Consider the following 27,106-nt stretch of genomic DNA (forward strand, 5'->3'; position numbering starts at 1 on the left):
TTGTCATGGTGACTGACTTGGATGTCAAGAGTATAAATACATTCGTCTGATCTCTGAACTTGAGAAATTTTACTAATCAATTTGGACTTTTGCAGTATAAAAGTAAGGCTTGCGTTCAGAGAGAAATCACCCACACATTGAACTCAAACACATCACACAAACTCTTGAAATGTTTTGTATTGAATGAATCTTGAATGAATAGTAAAAGGTCATGGTTACAAGTTTGGCTGTGATTCTTACAATGCAAATTATAATGAAAATTTCAAGTATACCTGAGATGATGAAAAGTAACTGAAGCTCAACTGCATAAATAGTGCAATGCTAGCAATGTGGCAAGCAACATGTTTTTGGTAAAAATAAATAAAGAAAGAAATAAGCTGCATAATTTTTGGCCATTACCGTCACATTGTTATCAGTGAGCCTGAAGGAATGGTAATATCCCTCTTCTTCAATATCGAGTGATTTCTGTTTGCTACAGCAGGGAGAAACTGAAGCACAAGCAGATCTCTCTGTGGAACTTTGAACTCCAAATATAATCCATTAAATAAACATTAAACGCCAACTGTTATTTGTGAAGACCCTCGAGATAAAAGTTCAGCATGGTCATGTGCTGCATCTATTTTTAATTGCCTTTTAATTGGACACATATTTTAAAGCAGATTTGCTGCTCACAAACTAATAAAGAATGGGAATTTTAGGAATTACAAGCATTCCCTCAATTCTAATCACATTTTATGGCAGCCGAGAGGGTAAGGCTGTCTACTTATATTTATAAGCTGTAGCTGAACAGACTGTTCCGCAGTTATTATAAACCTGGAGAGTGAGCGTGTGTGTGTGTGTGTGTACTGACTGCAAGACATTTTAGCAAATACACTCGTCTACATTTTAACGGCTGTAGGCCTTGCACTACCATTATTCATATTGCTGCTAATGATGCATCTTTACGTCTGAAGTGGAGTCTCTGAACAGTTAGTTCCAAAAAAGATCTATAATAGATGCTACCTTAATTATTTTGTGGGATTCTTAGACTTGTTATATTGTAAATAAAAACATGGGCAGATGACAAGAGACCTATGGCAACATTAGAGGAGCTGTAGGAAGTACTGGTCACTCTGCATGTGACAACTATCTCTCATGTTCTTCATGTGTAGTCTGTGGGGTAGGGTGGATGCATGGAAGCACTTTCAACATCAGCAGCAGCAACAACAACAACAAAAATCCTTAAACCATGTGGCAAAATGTTTTATTGTCTGATGAGACAAAGTAAAACATTTTTGGGGATAGCTACAAACGTATTGCAAAATCAATACATACTCATAATGAAGCACGGTGGTGGCAGCATCCATGTATACAAGCCAACAAAGGAATGACCTCAGAAGAAGAATAGAACAATTTGCATTGGCCACGTTAGAGTCCAGATCTAAATCTTCCATAAAAATATGTGGAATGATTTGAAGAGGGCTGTCCACAGGAGATCCCCTCTTAATGTGATAGATTTTTCTTTTTTCCATAAAATATTTAAAATTCTTTTTCATGTTATTTTTGTTGGTTATTATCAGATTAATAGTGGGCATTTATCTAACATGATTTACATTTGTTGCATATTTTACCATTACAATAACCTGAAATTGTGTGTAGGCTTTTTTTATATTCACTGTACAGTATATATAGTTCTAAGTTGTATCTGTTTGCCTTTTATAATGTAAATCAAATTGAAAAATTGACAAGCAGATCAACAAAGCTGGCATTCAGCAGACACCCTTATCTAAAGCATGGAATCATTTATTTAATGGATTTAATCCAAACTTTAGTATCTATATAACCTATAAATAATGCCTTACAAATAATGTGAATTTGAACCTAATGGGTTTTGTGAGAGGAAATCTCAGGACTAGAAACCTCTGTGGTTCAGAGTAAGTACAGTGTGTTTGGATGGAGTATTGGCATGACTCGGGTCAGACAGCTACTCCTGCTGGGTCCACCAGGCAAGGCAGAGATTACGCCTTACAATCACTACCGGCATCTCACTCACACACAATGGGTTTTCCTTTTCAATACAGATATCTTTGAAAACAGATTGACCTGAAGACAGAGAAGGAGATAGACAAAGAAAGAACGGCAAAACAGAAAAACTTATCTAACATCATACTGTGATTCTGGAATCAAAGGTGCAAAGCCATGGCAAGGTGATTTGGAAATGCTTGCTTAATAAGTGTTGGTCTTTACAGAACAGGATATAAGGCTTGGGGTTTGGCATTAGCCTATGGTTTAATGATGAAGAATTTTTTTTTGCTCATCAGTGGGCAATTAAAGCTGATCACTCCCTACATAATACTCTGCAACATGAAAAAGTGTTTAGTTATTAGAAGTAAACAGATGCATGTTTGGTTATTTGATTCGACTGCTGAAGAATAAAGTGGTGCAACACACACAGCCTAAAACACTGAGGTGTCTTCAATATATTCTCGCTTATTATTACTGACACATGGTATATTCATGAATAGTTGCTGTAAAACGTTTGTTGCATCGAAAATGAGGTACATATAAAAGAAAGCAAACATGACCACAGCAGTTCCAGTATATTTTGTCTTTAATTGTACATGTAAGTGGCTTTAATGATAACATATTTCTGTTTATAGATTCTTCTTACTTAAAATATATCTGTCCTTGTGCTAGCATATTTTACCAAATTAAACCAAACTCTCAAATCATATTTAGACCCTTTTTGCTTTTTTTTTTTTTTTTTTTTGCAGCAGTTGAAAGTGCCAGGTTTCTTTAATGAATGCTTGTGTTTTCAACCACAAATATATCTCCGGAGCTTTTTTCCCTTGTGAGATAGCCAAGTATCATAAGCTACATCATGGGATTTGAGACAGGGAAAAAAAAAAAAGTTAAATAGTATTAGCCCTGTCCTGAGACTTTTTTTGTACTCTATTTATTTAAATGTATAAAAATGCACTGATTGCCAAAGTAAAATGCATAAATACACAACCACAATGGAATGATGGTTTCTAAGCACTGTGTGATATTAACTGAATGAATAAAAGAAATAAAGAAAGAACATGGTATATTTGATTTAGTACAAAATACAGTAATGAAAAACAAGTGATATACTGCGGATATTAATATGAAGATAAAAGAGGACTGACTGGCTCGATTGATTTTCTTAATAATATATGCTTCTTAATATATTGTAGCCGGTTTATAGAGCTGTAGTCACAGCTGAGGAATCATTTAGGTATTGATTGAAGGGAATATATTTTTATTAGTGAGTCAGTGGCAGTGCCATAAAATAGAGTTTAAGAACCTGACCAAAAAGAATAAATCTGTGTGTGTGGGTGTTTGTGTGTATGCGTATTTTCAGTGTAATGTGATGTCTGATCTTCAGGTCTTCTTCTCATGACCTATTGATCAATGAGAGTGTAGCTGCATTTAGTTGCAAAACACTAGGATTCCAACTACCATTGACTTCTGTGCTGAATGGCTAAACTAGCCAGCCAATACGATACTAATATGCTAATTATTTTCCTATGCATCACATACGTGGAGTTACAAGCAATACATTTTACACAGGACATTGTTCATATTTCACAATGAGTTACCCACTGTCACTATAGGAAAGTATGAGTTAGCCAAATTAGTGAAACTGGTTACACATTTAATTAAAAAAAAGAAATAAAATATTTATTTATACCAAATTTTTGAGAGATTTTAAGAGAAAGTATATATTTTTATGTGTATCTTGCCACTTAGCACCCAATCAGTGTCCAAAATATGACTATGTTGGTTTCTGCTACATTGTGTTTCTACTGTATGAAATGAAAAGCTCCACAGATGTGCATCACCTTCATCTTTCTAACCCTTGGTCTCGAGTCATGTATGTTAGGTTAGTCTGGCTCTTAAATGTAAAATTATGTTATTTAGTGTGGAGTTTAAGCAGAGTTGATGATACCTACAGAATTAAGACGTGTAGGCATTCAAATATTCATCTTTTTAACACTGTGCTAACACAAGAGAACACAAAATAACTTCACAACTGGGTTCGTTGAAGAGTACACCATATCTCACATAGAACCACCTTTTCCTCTAATGCTATTGCACCACCCTGATTCCCTGACTAGCAGGTGAAAGGCTGTGAAAATGAAATAGGCTTGGATTGCACTTTCAAATCCATTTTACCACAGATGCAGCGAAGAAGAAGAAGGGTGCTGTTTTCCATTTTATACTGAAATTGTATTATCTTCTTCAAGTGAAAACATTTTCTAGCAAAAACACTGACCATGTTCAACATTTTCCAATGCTAAGCAAAACTTTAAATAAAAGATAAATGGTAATTGTAGTGCATTGCAGTAGAAAGTAGAAATTGCATATATAAGAAGTTTGTATTTTGATGCGAGCGACACACTTTTGAGTGTTTCATGCTTGTACAAGACGACAGATAATGTTGATGCCTCCCAGATTGGGGTCAAGTCTGAGCTAGAGTTGCTTTCTTATCTTTCTGGGTTCTCTGCTTTTCTATCACCCACTAAAAACGTACTACTGGTGAATGGTCACTTTAAATTGCCCCTTTACCCTGTTAAGGTGCCATCCAGGGGGTATAAGCCATTTAGTAAAGACGAATGATTCAGTACTTGTTGATTGCATACAATGCTTTATTTCTACTTTATAATTTCTTACATTTGTATAGGTCATGTTGAAGTATGATTTTTTGTTGTTTGTTTTTTTGCAATTCATTTCACCACTAGAATTTCTTAATTGATAATAATAGTAAGATCATCTAAACAACATATGCTGCCATTTGTGAAAATAAAGACCGTCTTACCCTTTAAATAATAATTAACCATAATTGTCTCCTCTGTCTTCTATAACTATCCAACTCCCGTCTTCCAGAAAGTAGGAAGGATAATGCCCCTCTCTCTCAGCCAAGATGTTACAAATGGTACAATGTCAGATTTGTCCTTTGGAGGACAGTTTACTGGTAATGCTAGCAACCTGGTGGCTTCTTGCCTGGGGGTCTGACAGGAACTCAGCATCTGATTATTTGTTTTCTGCTTGTCGTGTTCATGTCTGTTTTATTGTTGTCATTTTTCTTTTGGACATATTCACTTGTGAGTTTTCATCCGAGGTGTTAGGTAGTTTTATGATTAAGACACCACATTCCCTTCGAACCTCGGAAACACTCGACTGGACCCACCATCCCTCAAGATACAAGGAAGACATCAAGCATGAAGTATCTGTCCTTAAGGCACGCAGGCAGTGGGATGAACTTCCACTGACTGTCCAAACAGCTGAGTCACTGGCTGGCTTTAAACGAAGACAAAACACCAGCCTTTTCACAAAGCACTTGAATTAACACTTGTATGAACAACTACAAAAAAAATTCCTGTTCTTTCTCGTTGTAATAACCTCCGGCAATAGAGTTTCAGCTTGATAGTATTCTTAGTCCCTGGTCTATAGCATTCTTTTTAACACTACTTCTGTGCTTCCAGTTCATTCACTACACTTGAAATGGCAGGATTTTACAGTCTGTAACATCTATAACTTTGAAGGTAAAATAAACAATTTTGTATATAACTCATATAAATACCATGCATAAATATAAATGTAGTGGTTAGACAAAGCCGAAGGACAAGTTGTTATTTCACTGTAAAGACAAGTGTAAACAATGCTGGCTGAACACGTGAGAGACACACTCTTCTAAACCTGAAATGCGTCATCGCACTGAATGCAAATTAGCCATTAGGTCTGTGACTCAGAATGGAAAACTTCCCAAATTATTTGCAATGGTTTTTTTTTTTCTTTCTTATTTTGAAATCGTAAATTAGGCTGATAATATCATTTACACGAAATCAAACTAAGCCTACCCAACACCTTCATTATAGCTGTCATAGGGAGGCTCTCTTTTTTCGCAGTTTCCATTCCGAGCAATTTGTCCATCAGTCGGTGCGATTAATAATCAGTTTAATTGGCTCTTGCTTTTTAATTGCTTTTCACAACGCTGTATGTCTAATGACCGTGCAAAAGTGATTTGCTTTCTTTTGATTTCATTTGGACCCCACTGACACTCCTACCTCTAGCACGATTCCCGCTTTATCTGATCACCTGACGCGCCTCCTCCTCCTCCTCCTCCTCTCGCGCCGTTTCTGCGCGCCCTCTGCCAGACGCGCAGTTCAGCGCGCGCACAGCAGCGCACACAGCAGCGCACACGGCACAGCGAGGACTTTGAGGGAGAGGGAGGGGAAAGAAACCCCACGGAGCTCAGTTTCCTCCCGCTTGTGCGTTCATTCATGTACACAGTCTAAAAAAAAAGTGATGAGACTGAGAGAAACAGATGCCGACGCCGCCGCACTTCTTCATATTCCGGGGGAAGCAGAGCTGAGAGCGCGCGCGCGGTGTTTTCCTGCGGTTCTTAAAGTGTGACTCACGGCGCTCCTGCTAATCGACTCTGCTGAAGGTGCAGCGATGATTCCGGCTTCCAACGCCGACTGCATGCAAGGTATTGAGTGTGTGAGTGTGTGTCTGAGAGAGAGGGTGTGTGAGTGTGTGAGTGTGTGTTTGTGCCATGGCAGCGCTACGCGTCTTTTATTTTTGTTTGTTTGTAACCGGCAACGGTGTAGTAAATCACACCCTCACATTACAGCGCATTATTTCTATGTACTATTTATTTTGTTTTCTGGTTGGAAATAACTGTCGGTTGTGTTTATATTGTCCGTCTTAAATGGAAACATGGTTTCACACCAGATTAGAATTGACAAACGTGTAATAGAATTGGCAAACTTTCCCATATTGCGCGGATTATCCAAAGGGATTTGTAGGCAGTAAACCTGTGCTCGGGGCGCTATCGAAATTCTTTCAGTTAAAGTGCGTTGCGTGGGATTTCCACTATCACTAAGTCTGGTATTAATAGGTTTATGGGCGAGAGGCTGCAATACTTACTATCAGGACTAAAACTGGGATTTAGGAGGTGGGAGAAGAACTATTTCCATGGGTGTCAACAATGCACAAAGTACAGAGAACATTAATGTTAATACATGCCTTAATTTGTCGTGTTTCCAACCTGGTATTCCCAATCCATCCTGATATTATTATAATTATTAAGATGGCATATAGTTTTAGGTATACTAGGTTTACACAGTCCATGTTTTTAATTATATATTATTATCTTATTATATATCTTATTTTTCTGTTTTAATGATCCTTCTTGGTAAATTTCCAAACCTTTAAACGAGCAGAAAAACATATATTGCTTTAACGATCAGATATACTGTATATACACAGTTGCCTATCTATTAATACGGTGCAAGTATGCATGACCTTTATACTTCAATTATGCTAAAGTACTGCAACTCAGATCTACTCATTGTTCACACAAACCAAGGCTAAATGCACTCCCCCTCAATATAACCCCTGCTTATGATGTGATTCACCCAGCCCACCTGAAACAATCTATACTATAATGGAAATAAACAGATAAGCTATAGTCATTTTTGAGGTTGTTATTTTACCTTTTTTTGGCTTGCTATTTTGGGGTGTTATGTACAAAGAAATATCCCTATGTTTTAGAACTTAATTCTAATAATTGAATGAATTCTGTAGTCCATGTGGCAAAAAGCAATAATCCGAGATTGGGCACTTGGTCCCACATCCTGTTGATGCCACACTCTTGACTTTCCTGGGTTTCAAGTATCTGTTAAGCTCTCTTAGAGGGGCATCCTTCCTGGTTCTCCTTATTAGCAGTGCACAAGTTAATGAGCGTGTAATTGAAACAGCGCTGTGTGCTGTGGGTGATACGAAAGGATCCGGGCTAATGCTTGGGTGAGTCTAAGCTACTTAAGTGTTGAAGGTCCAGTGTGAGTCCAGTGAATCTAGGATTTCCCCATAAACACACATTCCAGTCTGGACACTAACTCAATGGTTAAATCAGGTATGGCAGGGAACAATATCAGCAAACAATCCTGGACCCTAGGATCACTGTTGGCCAATGTTGTCTTAAGGTTTCTAGCATTATAGGTGAATAGACCCAGGCAGGCCTGATTACATGAGGCTTGAGGGAACCACACACCTGTACTGACCCAGTCCTTTAGTGCCTGCCAATTCATTACAGTGACTAAAGCCAATCGTCACCACGTCGATATCCATTTGGAGTTCCTTTTAGTGAGGTCAGAGCTTTTTTGTCCTGGTTGAGTAGATTAGCCTGCTGTAGAATTTAACTTGGACAAAGATTTCACAATTAGCTTTCTGAGCAATAAGCAGTATATCCATCTTATCAGTGTGGCTTACCAATGCAGAGCTGCAGCAGTTGTTTAGGACTTGATGCCAGCTCGAGTTAAGCTGGCCGCTTCAGAGCAGCTGATCTGTTCAGCGTAAAAAAAATTTTGCCATATAGGCTTAGTGATTCACATTTAATTAGAAAAATGTGTGTAGGTGGTATGTTATTTTTAACTTACTCATTTTGATGTGAGTCAAAGAAAACATTAAGGGCTGTTTTGCAAACAGGAGTACTTTGTTTATATCATATCATTTATTTGAATTAATTTGTTTTGCACAGTGAAAGCACATATCTCTAGTCACAGAATCCATGTGTTCAGCAAAGTACTACAATTTTACTACCAGGTGCAATAAAACTGGTTTTAATAAATCCTCCTGACTATAGCAATAACCCTGGTGGGGAGTTTGTTCATATACTCTTAAAAATAAAGGTGCCAGAAATGGTTCTTTAGAGCGATTGGATAGAAGAAATATTTTTCAGCTCCTTAAAGAGCCTTTTGATGCATGACTGTTTAACCGTTTTTGGTGGTTTCACAATGAACTAAAGAATTATTTTATGCTATAAATGTTTAAATCATACAGATGGTTCTTTATGGTCAGATAGGAATTTTCAGTTCTTTGTAGCCTCAACAAAAATGGTATTAAACTAAACCAACGTATGAAATGCTGCCTATGTAATGCTCTCTCTTTCTCTTTCTGGTTTGCCTATCATGGGGAGTAAAGGACAGGCTGAATTGTTTGTCTGAAATTCTCATCAATTCTGCACGTGATATTTATTAATCATAAAGGTTAAAAAGTTCAGGCTTTATTTTTCCCTATGAAAATCCTCATTGCATGGGCTTAAATCGCTTCTTATGCATAAACACACCAGTATAAGTAATGAGCAGTAAAAAATACTACTAATTTGTGTGTGTGTGTGTGTGTGTGTCTGTGTGTCGTGTTGCTGCTCAGTGTAATCCACACACTCCTCCAATTAACCATTTATTTAGACACAGTTTCAAATCAAATAATAATAATAATATTTCATTTGGTTATTTTTAAGCTTCATTGCTTCATCCTGCATCACAATGGATCTGAAACCTAGTGCACACACACACACACACTAATATTCACACACTCCTTTACATCTAGGAGCAATTTATCCTATCCAATCCACCTAATGGAATGTTTTTAGGACATGGTAGGAAACCAGAGAACCCAGAAGAACCCACACAGACACAAGAAGAAACATTTTAAACCCCACACAGACAGTAAGCTGATCTCAGTATCCCACCCCAGACCCTGGAGCTACTGTGTGCCACTGTGCATTTTTGTAAGTGCCAAGGCACAGCCAAAAGAAAATTGTATTAAAGCATAGGTTTAGATCAGTAAAGTAAAGTGAGGTATTAAGCTGTGCTCTTTTTAATAGTTGGTTTATCATGTTAACTGCTGCACATCTGCTGTACAATTTATGAAACTGAGATAAATAAAGCTGAATTCATTTTCTGATTATTTTAATAACAAAATTGTTTTTTGTTAATGCATGAAAACATAGCAGTCGCTGGAAAGTCCTGCCTCGTATGTGTCTTTTGCACATTGTTATTACAGCAGTGAATTAGATTAGGTTGAGCTAATTGTGACCTCCAGTATTGCCTACACAGGTTTAACGATGATGGTTGGGAAATACTTCTTATTCCCCCGTATCTGTCTGAACACAACGTTCTCTATTCAACCAAAATAAGTTCCTTTACATTCCAGCACCGTCTGTTTGTGTGTAACCACAAATGTGTTAGGATTTTACACTAATTGCATTTCATTGTATCAAAAGGAGCAATATAATTCAAGGCTAGATCTATGATTAAATAAACAAGAGGTCTTGAGTCAATACGTTTCTCTTGTGCTTTTATTTGTAACTGCTACATGCTTTGGGCCTGCATGAAAGCAGTGAGTTGTGTGTAAATGTAATGTCTAAGCAGTTCCTTTAAAAAAAAGTTTGCCTTGAATTTTGCACATATTTGTGTTCACGCACGTTTGTTAAATGAAATCCCCGGTCTTGATGTCTCGCTGTAATGAAGTACTGATGAATATGTTTATTTTGTACTGATACTAACTGACTAGTTCATGTTAATTTGGTCTTCTCTGTTTGGTCATTCTTTATTCGCAGTGAAAACACACATCACCGGTCGATTCAGGGTTTAATTGATTCAAACAGAGAGACAGTGTAGCTTTGTGGAAGTAAATTATTTGGATGAATAAGAAATGGAGTTTTCTTAAGCCCACAAGACGGCTGCTAACTATACTGTAGCAGAAAGACACTTTTTATTAACCTGTGATTAGGCTTGGGTTCGGATAGGAAACTAGCGGCTCATGGAATGACTGTGATGAACTCATCTGAGTGTGGCGTCCAGAACTCGATTTTGGTTAGACAGTTTTGGCCCGAAATTGAAATGCTGCTCCAGTTTCAGGTATCCGAGGGAGTTCATTTGAAATCTAATGTCATGTTTGCTCCCAAGGCTTTGCCCGTGGAAGATTTGGTCCACAGGGTGGCAGAATTTTGGCTTCAAACTGAAATTGATGATGTAATTATAGTCAATCGAGCCCCATGTTTCACTGGCTGTTCATTTTAGACAAATGAGACAAGAAACAATGATAGAATTCTAGAGATTGTCCCTCAAGGAAACCCATAAACGTTCTAGGTAGAACACCATAACAGATGGTTTTCTTCTTGACAAAAGCTTCTAAGTACCTTTGAGGAACTCACTTAGAGTTAAGCTTGCACTCTACATCATGGGGAAAACAGTGTAGTATGGAAGTATAGAATTTAAGGGCACTTATTTACAGAACTGGTAAAGTACAGGAATTCAACAAATGTTGAAAAAAGTAGAAAGGAAACGGTGTAAATTTTAGTAAATTTTACTGCCCTATTCCAATGATGGACAATAGAAATGCAAGTACAGAGTAACTAATTTTGTTCACCTTAAAGCCAAGAGAACCTATTTTTTCTGTCTTTGCCAAACCTCAGCAGTTAGATGTCCATCATCACCAGATGAATCCATTACAAACTTGTTATATCGTCATCAGTAGGCTCATAGAGGCAGCGCTTTATGTGAAGGATGTTGGGTGTTTCGCACTGAAGAAGACAAAGATTTGTATTCATAGTGCATCATTACACAATCATTTGTCAGGTAACTTCAATTAGAGAAAACATGGGGAAGCTATTATAGTAATATTTGATATTGTTAAAGGAAGAAAAAAGCATGCAGAATTGGCACATTTTTAAACATGTAAATTTTCTTTTAATGTATGTGTGTGTGTGTGTGTGTGTTGGTGGGGTGGTAGATGATTTTCCCCTCCAGCTGTTGAGAAACTATCATGAAAGCTCTGACACGTTCAGCTCTAATGTGTGCCAGATTCAATCTCCGGCCTGTAATATCTATAGTTAATTAATATTCTCCTGCTGGTGACGAGAATTAGGGGTCGTCTGCAGCAAGTACAACGATAAGAACTGAAACTCTGCATGAGCTGAAAATGAAACGTGTCTCTATGTAAATGCGTTAATGTCACATTAGTACTGTAATTGTACCATTCTAAAATTAGCAAGAGTAAACTAGCTCATAAATAGTGTATGGCCTGAAAAGATCATTTTGCTGAAAATGGCATATCATTTGAGAGCTCAAGCAAATAAATGTTGTTTTGTCCTATGTAGCCATATCACGGCTTTTAGTAAATAAAGTCAGGGGTATTGGACAAATGCTTACTTGAAACATTGGATCTCATTAGGCAATAGACCTTAAATAGCACTGAATGTGCTGAGGGATCTTAAAGTCTGATAAGTCAGTGATGTGTCAGCAGGGTAGGTTGAGAAGGACACTTATTTGAGGCAGATTTGACAGGTACTGTTTGCGTAATGTGGATTGAATGCTCTTTGGCTACATTTTGCTGCCAGTTATGGTACATCTAGCAGGAAATTTGACATTCGTTATAGGGACTTGCTTGTAGAGTGACCTCCTGTATAATCCCAGCTGTAGAAGGGCTTTGAAGAAAGTAATATACTAAACTGAATAAAATTTGAACTGCTTGTGTTGGTGTTTTGGGTTACCGCTAATCTGCACCGGGGGAAATGCCATGCTAGTCCTACCTGTATCAGTTTAGTGCACTATGTACACTATTTTGGATTTGGAATTTGGTCTGGATATTAACTGAAATGAACTGTGGTAGTAAGGTGTGTATCCATATGTGCTTTCCATACACACGCATGTATATTATATATATATATATATATATATATATATATATATATATATATATATATATATATATATATATATATGTATATATGTATATATATATATATATGTATGTATATATATGTATATATATATGTGTATATGTATATATATGTATATATATGTATATGTATCTTTAAAGGCCGTATAGATATATAGAACCCACTCGTTGGTTAGGAGTCCTGCTGTGTGTCTAATCTTTGATTAAAGTGGTCATGTGTCATAGGCGTTTCCGCCAGCTGAAGTAATTTTTCCTCACAGTAAGTCACTCAGACTACCTGAGGCTACAATTATCACGTTGCCCTCATTTGATCTTTGCACTTTAACTTCAGAACTGCAGAAGAGTGAGCTGACAATGGTAAATAACTGGGCATGTGCTGCATGAGGGGTATAGTTTATACATTGTACTGTCCCTAACACTGGCTAGTGCATACTGTATGTGCTGGAAGGCCTAAGCCTCTCTTTTCAATGGAAAAAAATGAAGAACAATAGCACCACCAATGGTTCTAAGTAAAAATACACAGAATGGAATGGAATAGAAACCAGGGCATTTTTTTTTTCTAGCCCAGGCTATATTTACATTGCTATCATTGACAAGCATGTTAATCAATCCGTATGTGCATTGGGGGTAATATAATTAAACCTGTGTCGCTGACGAATCCGTAACATGACATCAGCAGTGACGGAGAACATGCACAGTAATAGGTAGAGTAATCATGAATAAAGCATATTATTTTGTCAGTCACTTTGGTCCTTTGAAGGAAAAGCTAGAATGAAATGGACTAAGCACACACTGTCCAATCAGAGTACAGGTTACACAAAGGGATGGCAGAAATGTAAATGGTGTGGTTTGACTGAAAGTGCTGACTAACAGCAAGCACAGCGTGTTCTGTTTATTGTGCTTACTAGTCAGAAGAGACATGGGATGATTACGGACTTTAAAAGATTATTTTAAGAAGGAAAAAAACCAATCATGAATGGTGTTGCCTTTTGTCACACTCTGAAATTCAAATTTCTTTTGTCACATACACAATCATACACAGTACTACATGTAGTGAAATGTTTTTATGACTGTTCTTGATATAAAAATAGATCCAATTAACCCTAAGGTAAAGGATTAAAAATGGGACACAAATAGGATACAATAAAGTAGAAATAGAACATATAGGAAAATATGGTGGAAGATTACATTTAAAAAAAAAAAAAGAGAGAAGGTACTATTTATCTGAATACAGTGATATATATGAATTAGAACATAGAATTCCATATCATAATAGAAGTCACTCTCTATCAATTCCTGTGTGTGTGTCTTCTATAAGCATAATGGTTTCATAGTAATGGCGAGTTACTGATGGGTAGTAGAATTTTTTTCTTCCCATTCACCATCATGATTAGCCATCACTGAATATACTCAACCTGCATATACTGACATACTGATATACTGCATATTACATCCAAGGGGTGTTCCCACCTCAGACCCAGTCTTCCCAGGATAGGCCCGAAATCTACTGAAATTGCGTGAATATACCTATATACAAAGTTAAGCAGATGGTGTGTTTTTTTCCCCGCAAAGACTGGCCTAGATTTGGAACTGTTCATGCCCGTAGAGATTTCTGATGAGCTCTTTCTATTAAATTAACTCAGATTTGGATTGATGGGATCAAACTGACCAAATTTCTGATTAGCCCTTTAAGGAAAGTAAGTAGATTAGCTGCAGTGCTTTAGTGCTTTGCCTCTATTCTGTCAATCTCACAAGCCGCCCAAACGTAGACATCAGCGTCCTTAATAGCTTAGAGCTCAAACTGAGAACCCGTAGCTAATTCGGTAAGTCTCTTGAGATCTCATTTATTAGCATCGCCATCATAAGTATTTTGAAGCTACTCCCCCTCCCTTAGACTTTTTAGTGCTGTGAAGTGTATAAAGTTAGATCCTAAGCCTCATTTTTGTGTCACACGATCCAGTCTACTAGATCGGTGTGTCCAATCTTATCCGCAAAGGGCCAGTGTGGGTTCAGATTTTCATTCCTATAAAGCAGGAGCCTCACCTGATTCCACCTGTATAATCAGTTGATCTTGGCTTTCAATAGACTCAGGTGTGACTTCTGCTTGGTTGGAATGAAAACCTGCACCCACACAGGCCCTTTGCGGATAAGATTGGACACCCCTGTACTAGATCTGATAGATGAGTCACTGTAACTTACAGTGCAGGGGCAGACATTTCACATATTTGTTCTCAACTACATTATACAAGCACTGTCTTCCTAATCCTCGAGTAAAGCTGACCATATACGTTCATTTTGATTTTCTCATCTTGCAATGCCTGCAAATAACCCTGTAGCATCAAGAGTGCCCATCTTTGCTTTGGCAGGAGGAAGAAGACTCATTACAAAGCTATAAATTCTGATCAGGTTCAGTGTGTGCATGCATCAGGACGACGGGCTGTTCTGTTCAGTTCGCTGTCATTTTGTAATAATGGGATGGTTGAGGAGTTTGGAGAGAAGGGTGGTGATGATGCTATGACGAGGAGCCTTCTGACACTTAATTTGAGGGATTTCAAAGCAGCCTTTTTCCCCCCTCAATTACGGATTCTGAGGTAGCTCATGCCACCATTTCGGAAAATTATGAGAAGAATTTGTCATTCTGCTTAATAAATGGCAAATTATTTATTCATGAATTTTGTTTCCTGTAAGTTTCAGCCAAAGAACCTATCTAAGGATGATTGCTGTCTTATTTCACACGCTATGTCTCCTTGCAGGCCTTTCAGTATGTGTCTCTTTTGTCTTTTATTCCTCTGGGGCAGCATTCTGGGTGTATGTATTCTTCTTTCTGTCATTCATTTTCTACCAGCTTTTCATCTGAAGGCTGTTGGATGCTTTTTTTTCTCCTCGAAACATCATTGATGTCTAGTTTCATGTTTATGGTAATATGCCATATTCTGTGCCTCAGAATCATTTTTTTGTGTGAAATAATTCATGGACTTATTTTAATTCAAATGTATTCCATTCCAATGAGACTATTCACAAACACTTTTTTTAAAACTCTAAGGAGATATTAAGATAATGAGGGCAGTCATTTGTCTGGCACCTTGACGAGGTGATGAGGAAGTGGCCCTGGACTGCTTTTATACGCACACATTATGCATATCAAATGGTGTCATAGCAACTGGTGAAAGCCTTCATTAAATGCCGATCAAGCCTTTTGTACACTAATAAAGAAACAAAAGCAAAGACCAACCTGTCTGAAATGCTGATTAGTAGCTTTGACTTCACAAACTCAAAACAAAATTTGGAACAATTTACAAATTAGTGGAACCATGAGACTGAGATCAGTCTTTTCTGAGAGGCATTGAGATGGTGTTCTGCGGCACGGTATTGAGGTTTGATACCAAATATAATCTAATGCATGAGTGCTGCAGAGCAGGTCTGTGTCTTTGTTTCCTGGTTTTATTATTTAAAACCGAGATCACATTGAATAGGGACGCGTTTTTTTCTTTTTTTCTTTTTCTAGTTACACAACAGAGCTCTATTCTGTCTTTCACACACTTTTTGTTCTCTTCACACAGATTACAATGCTCAGCACAAGCATCACTGCCAAATCTGAGACACTCGCACGCACTGTTCGTCAGCTGAAAATCTGAAAACTGTAGAGGAATGCGAAGCTTGGCTTTTGCGAGATTTACAGTTGTACATAACAGTGTTGTTCAATAACGTCACTTTAAATAGCTACGATATCCCTGTAGCTTCCTCACCTATACACCTTGCCTCCTGCAGCTAGTTAATTGAAAGGCAAATCATTTTTGAATCTGATGGTAAGGTATTCATTATTTTTCTAGAGCAGCTTGCATTCATTCGCTCATTATAATATCTTATCTTATCCTTTCTATATTAACAACTTACGCAGGGACTTGTATGGTAGAGGAAGAGATATGAAAAAGTATGTGACAGTTTTTTTCTAGGACATGTTTAAGTAGCATTTTTGGAAGGAGTATCCAGTGTTACACATCTTTAAGCTTTCTGCATTTAATTTAATTTTTGTTCAATATCAAGTGACAACAGGAGCCGACTTTTTAAAGACTTTCCATAATTGTACATTTAACTGCAAATTCTATTGAAAAATAAAAACAGCTTACCATCGGCAAATTGTTGTGGTACAAGGGGAATAAAACACCTCAGAACATACTTTTATAATAAAATATTCAACTATTTTATGGTTGTAACAGTATATTTTGCATCAAACTGCATCACACCACCCTTCATTGATTTATTTTCCAATAAGCACATATTCAGTTCAGTTCAGCTTTATATGTATAGCACTTTTGACAATGAATAACACCGCAAAGCAGCTTTACAGGAATATAACAATTCAGAATAAATGATAAAGATCTCGATCCCTAATAAGCAAGGTAGAGGGCACAATGGCAAGAAAAAAACTTCCTGTGAGGATATGAGGAAGAAACCTTAAGAGGAACCAGACTCAAACGCTTCCTCGAATCCCTTGTGCTTTTATTAATTTACTGTACACATAACAACAAACAAGCAACAACCACATCAAAAAAAGGTAATGGCCTATACTATTTTTCTGAAATGAAAGTAACTGCATCAGTGCTGTTGCTAGTCCAGGTTGTTTACGTCAGGGATTCTTATCGCATATAAACATGCCCTCAGCGAGATTTGCCTTCTTCTGTAATTTTATCATGCCAGAGGGAGATGAAGAGACGCTGTGGGCGAACCTCTGTATGGTACAGCCACTGAAAGCGTTGGCATCTCTCTCTGTTCTTCACTTGCAGAACTGATTCTCAGTTGACCCAAAGGATTTTTTACTTTTATAAACGGAAGCAGCTTTAGTGCTTGTGAACAGCCAAGTTGTGGCATAATATATGATGCCTGTATATCTTCTATAATGTGAGCTTAATGAATGTCATAAAACAGCATTGTTTTACATAGCACATAGCATTTTGAATTGTTTTATGAAAAATATAATGTGTTTTTGAATAGTCAAGGTCATTGAGGAAGAGAGGATGTGAACCTCTAGGATAATGATCTCCTGAATAGAGGGTAATTGGAGTCATGCATTTTAGTCATTTTAGCAATTCAATGCTTTCTGATCCCTGGTGGATCTGAAGTAGACTGCTCAAGCAAGACACAAAAAAAACGAGGCAAAATCCTTTTGTATAGAGAGACTGGAACGTGGCGCAGCAGGTAGCCTTGGCCCTTCACAGCTCCAGGGTTCCTGGTTTGATCTTGAGCTTGCGTTACTCTCTGTGTGGAGTTTCACATTTTCTCTGGCTTCCTTCATCCTTTAAAAACATTAGGAATAGGAGAATTGGCTGTGCTTTGTGGGAGTGAGAATTGATGCTGAAAGGATTGAGGCTGTGAATGGTGTGCTGAGATGAACTGGCAGACCATCCAGGATATATTCCCACCTGAAGCCCATAGTTTTCATGATGGACTCTGGATCTACTGCCATCCTGGCCAGGGTACAGTGTTTACTGAAGATGAATTAATCATACTTGTACATTGTCTTGTTCGACTTTGTCTTGTATACCTGTTTTGGAAAAAACAAAAAAATGTTCTTCAGGGTGCGAAAAAGCAATTATTTTGTTTCTGCCTTTTTTGATTTGCTAGAGTTCTTAGCTGTGTTTAATTGGTTCCCTCAGAGGGACAAGTCTTAGGATTGTGAATACCTTTGTGTATCAAATCCAAATCCGTTTTATATGGTTACTGAAGACAAATGAATTAAATTATGATAATGTTTTCCCTCAATTCTATCATGCATGTTATTTTTACCATGTCTGTAACATCGAACTTTTAATCATATAAGCTGAACTTCAAATGTTTAAAAAAAATGAAAAATCAAACATTTGGCATTCATGACATGTTTGGAATTTTGTGCTAGTGCTAGTATGTATAACTAGTATATATGTTATGTTGTTTTCAGGCAAGCCTTGGTTAAAGAATTTGAAATCGTTTGGAAATGACTGTTGGTGTGTTAATATTCCTATCCTTTCCTATCTGTTTAATTTGTGGTGACTTCAACTGTGCTGGCAGAATTTTAAGCAACACACACTTAAAATTCATTGCCCAGCAAATTAAACCATCAGCTCCCCAGTCGGAGTTAAATGCACAGAAATGACTCATTTAATGTCCGATTATCCTATAATGCCACATCATAAACAATGGTTCATGCTCATCACCAGATGTTACTCGGTTTTGCGAGATAACAGGTTCAGTCATGGGCAGAAGGTGGTTTGCGACACGTGTACGCAGACGCAGACGGATTTGATTAAAACACGCAATTCCGGAAAAGTCCTGCTCTCCGAATCGTTATTTAAAAGCTCTCTCAATTCTAGAGATGCAGCTTCATTATGATAGCAGCTGCTTAGCACCGATAATGCCTGCTCATTTGCCGGCAAGTCCCTCAATTTCCCCTGCAACGATAATGCGCTGCATCTTTCGTAGAGGCATGGATGGTGAGCGCACTATTCTCTGAATGCTCACAGGTTTACAAAGGTTAATCACTAATTTAAGGCTCATTGTTGTTAAATGGTTAAGGACCTACATTGATTGCTCTTGCTGGATATAAGCATGTAACAGCCTGGCTGTGGATTGGATTTGTGTTGCCAGGTGTTTGATGTTTGCAACTTTCCTCCTATGTTAGGAATTGCTGAAAATGCACAAAAACTCTCAGGAGATGGTTTCCCACTGAAGCAACATTTCTACAGCTAGATTTCAAGTTTTGTACACACCAGCCTTAATTTCCATCTGGCCTGATGCTGGCTGAATAAATAATGCTTGTGTGGCTGAATTTTGTGAATGTGGACACTTCTTTGTTGTCTAGGATTTAGTTATTTATTTTAATCCGATCAGTTTTTTTTTTGTATTTTTTCAGATATTTACACCTTTTTATAAATGTATTCAAATAGTACAATCAGTTTCAAGAAGGACCTTCTTCTCAATCTACAAGCAATTTTGCTTAAACGCAATGCACCTAGATTTATTCAGTAGGCTTAAGCAGCCTACAAAATCAAATGATTCTTGAATCCAGTGTTTTATTTAAGCTGTAGTTCATGTGGCAGTCATTAACCGAAATGAAAAATGGCCTTATTTATGCTGGGAGATGTCTTGGCATTAAAATCTTAGCACTTTGTTTCACAGGTTGTCACATTCTATGTTCCAATACATAGCTGAGCTTGTTATAATGCCAAGTCCAGCACTTTCACATCTGTCTCTATAATGTGTGACCAAGGCAAAGCATTGACATGTGCTGTTTGGGTGTTGATTAGTGTCATCTGATAGATTGCAGCCTGCTAATAGCAGCCGGAGCCATGTTTAGCAGTAAGCCTATGCATTAGTGTAGCACGTAGAGAGCCGACAGCTGAACCGGAGCTCTTGGACTGTTTGGATGAGACTTGTTTTTATGGTATAAGTGCTGCTGCCAGTTCTGTAGAGATGGAGGAAGAGTGGTTGCAGATGTTTGCCAGCTGGTCTCATTCACTGAGGTGGTTCTACATTGAGAAAAAGCTTCACTGTGACAAGTTCTCAGGAGTACTTCTTGCTTTTCAGGGCTGTTTCAATGCTGTACATGCTTCAAGCACTCATCTGAGGTTGGAAAATCTCATAAATTATAGACTGTATTTTCAGACAGTAAGCGTAATCAATATTTCAGATTTATTATTTTACGAACTCTGTGAATGTATGTAATCTTCTAACCTTCCATCTATAGTCTTTCAGTCTATACTCTCAAATGTTTTAATTTATTTTACTTAGGGATTCATATTATGGGTAAAAAGAACAAAAACCCTTATTATTGCAGCACTTCTACTAGAACATACTAAAATATATGAAACTTGTGGAATGAATTGGTTGAGATTAATTAGTAATTTGACCAAAATTAATTACATTTTTTGGAGCACACAAATGACATTATTTGTTAAAACACCCAGAGATCTGTTGTGTAACAACATGATTAAAAATGTGTTTTGTCAATGTGCTCATTTGCTTATTGCAGAAGATACATATTAATAAAGCAGGTAGTAGTAGTAGTAGTAGTAGTAGTAGTAGTAGTAGTAGTAATAATAATAATAATAATAATAATAATAATAAGAAGAAGAAGAAGCAGAAGCATCTCAGTAAGTTTTCCCTTGTCACCATTGCCACAGGCTTGCTCATAAGGGATAAATGTTAGGGATAAATAACTTAATGTAACTTATAAATAGCTATAATGTTTTTGCTATGTTTCTATACTTCTGTAAAGCTGCTTTGAGACAATGTGCATTGTTAAAAGCGCTAGACAAATAAATTGAATTAATAACAATAATAATAACTATTAAATGGTGTGTGTATATATTAACATTTAGAGTTATTTATTTAAATAAGCATTTAGATACATATCTAAAATTTACCTTTAAACTTAAAACTGTTATTTTACATGTCTCTGCATCTAAAAGTATCAGAATTACCTTGTCTTTGGAAAGCTAGATAAAAGTATTGTTTTACTTGTATGGTGTATATATGGTGCCCCATACTGTACTTGTCTTGGGTTTTAACATGCATACATTGTTATAACATGTAAAATGTTTAAAATGAAGCAAGGCAGCTACACATCAAAAATCTTGTCATACTTTAGTTGGGCCATAATTTTCCGAATATGCAGAATATGAAGTCACTACTCTTCACACTTTGAAGAGCAGGTCACATTTTTCTATTTCCACACGCCATTAGAGCTCAAGTTGGCAAGACCTCAGCATCTGCTCTTAAAAAAACCTGTCCATACCGAACCCCTGTAGAAAGCTACAATAGAACCAGTAACCGTCCAAAGATCCTCTGAAAATCCTCTTTTGTAAGTGTGTGCGATTTTAATGTGAAGCTATTTGAAACTTCGGAGGCTGCCTTGAGTTTTAATGAAGTTAAGCTTTGCAGTTGCGCAAAGCTAAGTCCTATGTTATTTTTTTTGGAATAATTAAGCCATATAGCTACTGTAGTGAGACTGAAAAAGGAAAAGAAGATTAGCACAGCTTAGCTGCTTAGTTGTGTGGCTTCAATGATGTACAGGTTGGCTGCTGCACTGCTTGACCTCATCTCACATTAGTACACTGTGACCCACGACCACAGATGGCTCATTCTGTAGCTTACTGTAGTCCTTCACACAGCTGTTCAGTTTCACTTCCAATCTCATGCTTATGATTTCAGAACAGTTATTCTGAAAATGCAGTTTAATGAAAACGTGCAGGAGAGTCGGGACATCATGGAGATATCGGTTTGCTTGCCTTGGGGTTGATATTGGATCATTTTTGATAAAGCAGATAAGAAGCTCCTTTTTTTATTCTCACGTTATAATTCAAAGCTTTTATGACTATATGTGTTTATAATCCGTGTTTCACTGTGCATAAAAATTGATACTCGTAGAGATAATTTAGATAGAGACGCATGATCAGTCAATAATACCAGTCAAAAACATATAAATAAACAGTCATTTGTCATGCGGTCAGGGGATTGAGAGCCTGAGACCTTACTTTGCCACAGCCATATGAAGAATAAAATTGGCCGTACTCTCTGGGTTGACGGGAAGGTATTCTGTCTCCAGTGTCAATCAAAGTGACACTAGCCAGCCATGAGCTCATGTATGTGGAAGAGGATAGATGCTTTACATAGTTCTTTGGAAAGTTCATGGTGCTTTTCTCAGTGTGAGTGTGATACACTGCTATGTGACAAAGCATGAGCAGCAGCTTGAAAGAAGGTTTGTTAATGTCCTATGATAACAGGCAAGTGACCAAACTGTAGGAAGGGGGGGGGGATTATCCTTTGTTTTTTTGTTTTATTCTGATTTTACTTTCTAAAAAAACACTGTTATTAGTAGTATAATGGTCAGCATGTTCACCTCACACCTCTGGGGTTGGGGGTTTTTGATTCCTGCCTCTGTCATGTGTGAGTGGAGTTTGTATGTTCTTCCAGTGCTTCTGGGGTTGACCTTCAGTATTTCAGTTTCCTCCCCTGTGTCCAAAGAAATGCATGGTAGGCTGATTGGCATCTCTAGTTGTGTGTGTGTGTGTGTGTGTGTGTGTTATTGTTCCCTATGGTGGGTTGGCATCCTGTGCAGAGTTTCCCCTGTATTGTGCCCCAAGCTCCCTGGGACAGGTTCCAGGCTCCCTGTAACTCGGTGTGGGATAAGTGTTACAGAAAATGGATGGATGGACATTATTAATTCTATTACTGGTATTATTAATACTAATGCTTATGGTCTTAGTGCTGGTATCTGCTCACAGATCTATTAGTGGAAGTGAGCCAATGTGAATTTCACTTGCTCCTGTTCCCATTAATATGAAATGACTCCTGACTTTGTGCAGAAACCAGTGGTCTAATCAATTTACTCTTACCATGAGAACAGCCTGAGCGCGAGGCAAGACTGAGGCAATCCCCGGCTCTGTGTGTTTGTGGTCAGAGCTGTAGACGGCTAGGCTGCTCCTGGCAGACCTGCATGAGTCATCTGAGTCAAGCCTGAATCCCAGCTACTGTGTTTTTCTCAAGCCTGCACATGACCGAGTAAGACTAATCTACTATCATTACCAGATTTATCAAGACTTGTCAAGAATTTAAAAATAGGTTTGTCCACTTGGATTTATGCTTTGGGAAATAAAAGCGTTGGCTGATGAGGGTTTGACTGCCGGAATGTTTTTGTAATTTTAAATGCATTTCATGCTTCAGCAGCAGCCCACATCATCTCTGCTAAAGGAAGAAATAAATAATGTAAGTTGGATTACAGGAAGTCATGATAAATTGTGGGGGAAATCTGTCGTTGTTGTTTTGTTTTTTATTAACACCTTTAACCTTGAATTTCTCACAACACAATTGATTTTGCGTGTTTCAGAATTCACACTGGTGCATATGGCATATGGGAAATGGAGAGAGAAAAAAAAAGGTGCTGATGTTTTGAATTCTTGATCCAAAAAAAAAATCCCAGAAATGAATAATGTACCTAGAGCTCATAGCTGTTGAGAGAGCAGCATTAAGAACTGTTCATGTGTATATGACTAACACCCATTTCAAGGAGTTGTTTTTGGTCTTGCTATTTCTAGTCTCCTGCCTTGCCCTTAGCATTGCCTTCCAAACATTTTCATTTGATGTAGGAGATTAGTAGAAGCAGTTTAAATGCAAGTTGCAGTTAATTATACAAATCCGGATGAACAATTTACTAAGTAGCTGAGCTTAACAGTAAATAAATGAATCAATACTAAATGAAAAGTAAGCCAGCGTATGTGATCCATCATGCTGTGGTTGTGGTCTCTAAATGCTGATGTGTCTCGAAAGTGCACTCGATTCTCACCTTAGACAGGATCACTCATCCACACTGACAAACAAGATTAGGAAAAAGCTTGAATTTAATAGCTGTATAATGAAAAGGTCATGGCTATGAATAGCAGGGAAGGAAGAGTAAGAGCATAAAAAGGCTATTTTGCAGAAGATAGAAAGTAAATGGCATAAATGTCACTATTTGAAAGTATGCAAATGAAATTGTTCTAGCATTACGAGGCGGGCTTTCATACTTGACTATAATATTAGGCCAAATATTTATAATCGCGGTGGGACTAAGTATTTGTGATTGGAATCATTTGGTGTTATTTGTATTTCTATTCTAATAGATATATAAATAAAAAATTATAATGCAATGGGATCTAAGATGTTGTTAATGAACGCAGTTTTAAAAACGCACACATTATTAAACAGTGAATTAATCTGTCATGGTAACTGCAATATGTGGACTCAAATATTATTAACGTTCACGCGTTTATTGCATTTAAATGTCACGCTAGATCACTTTTGCGCTTTCCTTTTACACATTTGCACTTGGAAGGCTTGATTAAATTGTTTGTTTTAGTTGAAACTGTTCAGGTTTTGTTGAGAATAGTCAGGAATAAAAAAAAAATGTTTTCTCTTCAAAAGTTTCTTGTGCCTTTTGAGTTTTGGATGTGTTTTGATACAGCTTGAAATTTCTTGGTCCCTTAATTATCACAAGCTGCCCAGACCCTGAGGCAGTCAAAATGTCTCACAGAATTATATTCCCTCCACCATGCTTCACAGCAAAGATATTTGATACAGGTAGACTAGACAGCAGTGTGTTTTCTCCAAACATAGTAACATGTGTATTTAATAAAGGTTGAAGTATTGTTTCACAGAGTTGCCTAGTAATGCTAGTGGTAGTAATACTATATATTATTGCAGTAGTATTACTTTGATGGGTAGCCGTTTTTTTTCTTTTGTCTTTTACCAAACATTTTTCTTCTAGTAAACTCATGAGTACAGAGAAATCTTCAGCTGTCTCTTTAGGGTTATCTGTATCATCTGTCCTTGTGCTGCTGATTGTAAAACACCCACTCCTGTTTCATTACAAAAACTGCACACGTTTGCATGCATGCACTTTATGTAGTACTGCGTAGGTCTGTGTAGTGTTACTTAGTTCAGTGCTGTCTCATTTTACTGTGTACTGTACCACATCTTTATGGTTACATGACAATAAAAGCTTTTGTCTTGACTCTTGCACACAAGCCAAATCATCTATCTGGCTAAGAATGATTAAAATGCAGGTTGTTAAGAAATATTTTTTTCATACACGATTACATACAGAATATTTTTCTTTTTCAGTCTCGACAAAAACTGCGTCTTTTTCATGAGGCCCTGAGAACTTTTATTTTTTTATAAACTGTCACAGTTAAGAGAAAATTGTATATAGCAGGCTTGTCAACCACTGATCTGAACTGAGCGCAGCAGCCTGCTCTTATTGTCCTGGTTTTAATCCTGGAGTTTGACAGCGAACTTTAAACCAGTTGTTTAAAAGGGCTGCATTCTGTGAATGAGGGTGAAAGAAAAATAAGCTGACACAAAGAGCATGTTTCTAGGCAGTTATATATTTTAAAGCTGCAGTACAGTGTACAGTGGGATTTCCTTTTCTTCCTCTAGAGAGCTCAGAGGAAAACCATGTGGCCATGAGAGAACATACAGAACTCCACAGAGGGTAATCTGAGCTCAGCCAGTCGAGCCTGAGACCCTGGAATCTTAGGGCTACTGTGGCATCCATACAAAAATTAATTGTACTTGTGCAACAAAGTAGTGTATATATTAACAAACCTAGTTCGCTTTTCACATTATAAGTTTGTATAATATTGAAATGTTTATGTGGTTATAGAAGAACTTAGTCTGTTGTATTTTGGTGTGAGGACAAAAATATTGTCTTTCTTTCTTTCTTTCTTTCTTTCTTTCTTGCTTGTATAGTAAACCTTTTGTCATAATTTGCAAATAAGGCAACATACTAAGCATCTGTGCTCCCTGTTTTTTTGCAGTGCATTGTGGGATTTTTTTTTTTTTTTTAAGGAAGTGAACCTTCCAGTACACCAGCAGGATTTTGTGATTGAGACAGCCCTTAAAATGGCCAACTACTGAACTAGAGAGCTGATTGAGACACACCCATGAAAACAAGATGCATGGATTTGAAAGACCTGTTCTAGCGTATTTGTGACACTGATTTATGCATGCATAAAAGAGTATGTGATTCTAAATGCCTGATTCAAATCCACCACTCCTTACATTTGTCTTTGACAATTGCACAAGGATGTCTTGCCTCTTGAAGTAATTGCCACAGTTAATTACCAGAGTAGAGTAACTAAGGTTGCAGTATTTGGATTTAAATTAATTTCTAAATTATTCTCTCTCTCTCTCTCTCTCTCTCTCTCTCTCTCTCTCTCTCTCTCTCTCTCTCTCTCTCTCCTTTTCTCTCTCTCTCACACACACACACACACACACAGGCTAGAGGTGGGATCCCATTATCATTGAGGCTTTTACAAACAGCATAGTTAATTAAAAGTTGAACCAGTTTGGCTTCTTACATTGGAGCCAATTAACTGTCCAGAAGCAGTAACTATTTCAGGGATGTCTGAGGAAACATCTTCACCCTCACCTTTCAGCCAAAAGGCAGGAAAAGAGACGAGTAGAAGACCTTCACAAAGCCTGGAATGAAGAATTGTCTTGCAAACATAAAATATAGGCACAATTATGTGATTGTAGAAAGTCATCTTCCACTGTGGTTCATCTCTCCTCTCAGAGGTGCAAATGTTCTGGCCTGCACTGCTTACCACTAATTGTGGCTGATGCGGAATCTCTAAGGCAATGATGCCTTTTTCCCGAGAAGCAAGATTGGGCCTCTCTAGCAAGATAAGAAAAGAAAAGAACAAATTAAGGGAGAAACAATTCTTATACAATTTCTTAAAAAAGGAGTTTGAACTCTACTGATTTAACACTTTGCGAATAGTTTAAGCTAAAAGCGGTATTTGTTTAGCTACATTATGCCATCTGAGCACTAGGAAAGCTTAATTATATTTGCCTCATCTTTGAGGAAGCAGGAACGACAGAGCAGGGAAAGATGCAAAATAATGATATGGTTGTTAGGAAAAGAAGAGGGTAGAGAGAGGAACGGAGAATAAAAGCAGGGGCGGGTGTATACAGTATAAATAGCAATAATGTCTGGTTTCCACAATGTAATGTGACATTATCTGTCAGTGTAACCTAGATTAAAGCTCACCATTTAAAA

At 37.4% G+C, this 27,106-nt stretch overlaps 1 protein-coding gene across 1 annotated transcript in view; it reads left to right on the top strand.

Moving 5' to 3' along the window:
* The first annotated feature begins 6,172 nt into the window (after positions 1–6,172).
* Positions 6,173–27,106, top strand: part of hs3st1l1 (heparan sulfate (glucosamine) 3-O-sulfotransferase 1-like1) — a 39,244-nt gene continuing 18,310 nt past the window's right edge. The window contains exon 1 of the mRNA XM_058378592.1: positions 6,173–6,496. The gene's annotated coding sequence lies outside the window, so the exon portion shown is untranslated. The remainder of the gene's footprint in view (positions 6,497–27,106) is intronic.

Source organism: Hemibagrus wyckioides, linkage group LG03 (genome assembly GCF_019097595.1).
Source record: "Hemibagrus wyckioides isolate EC202008001 linkage group LG03, SWU_Hwy_1.0, whole genome shotgun sequence".
In the NCBI taxonomy this organism is placed as follows: Eukaryota; Metazoa; Chordata; class Actinopteri; order Siluriformes; family Bagridae; genus Hemibagrus; species Hemibagrus wyckioides.